The following is a 733-nucleotide window of genomic DNA, read 5'->3' as shown; positions in this document are numbered from 1 at the left end:
TGTTTGTTGTCGTGAAGTGTGGATCCGTTGATGAGTCTGGATGGGACGTCATGACGCACCAGTAGTGCGACGCCACCGTGTATAGGGGAGTCAAGTCTGTAAGTAGTGTACCCGCGGAAGTATGTTTGTGTGTAGTTGCTAAGTCTTGTGTCCGTAAGTGCGACTATGGATGGCCTACGAGAGGCCAGTAGGGTTTCTAGCTCAAGTTTTCGTTTCATGTGCCCTGTTATGTTATAGTTGATTATGCAATGTCTAACCATTGATCCTTGGGAGTGTGCTTTGAAGCACATTGACATGAGGTTGGAAACCCATGCCGGTTCCGAAGACGGTAGTTGGATGGTTGGTGGGGGAGGGCCGTATATAATTCTGCCCGCATAAGAGGAGGGGTCTGATTTTTTAAACTGAGGTTGAGGAGCCTCTTGGATGTTTGTGGTTGAGGGCCTAATAGTTTCCCTCTTGGGTTGCAAGGCGTTGATGTTGTAAGCCCTTTTTTTGCATTTTGTTGAGGATACATGATCCTCGTCACAATGAATGCACTTTGGTGGGGTATTTCTTGGGCATTCCTTTATGGGGTGGTTTTCCCCGCAGCGGACGCAGATTGTTATTCTGCCGCAGTAGTTTTGAGTGTGGCCAAATTCCTGGCAACTGAATATATCATGTGGTCTATGGGACCCACTTTTTTAATATCGTCGAGGGTTGTTGTGTGTTCTGTTGTGACGATAATAAAAAAAAA

This window comes from Halyomorpha halys, unplaced genomic scaffold (genome assembly GCF_000696795.3).
Source record: "Halyomorpha halys isolate HHAL.00 unplaced genomic scaffold, Hhal_1.1 Scaffold1432.1, whole genome shotgun sequence".
Taxonomy (NCBI): Eukaryota; Metazoa; Arthropoda; class Insecta; order Hemiptera; family Pentatomidae; genus Halyomorpha; species Halyomorpha halys.
Note: the sequence above shows the minus strand (reverse complement) of the source record.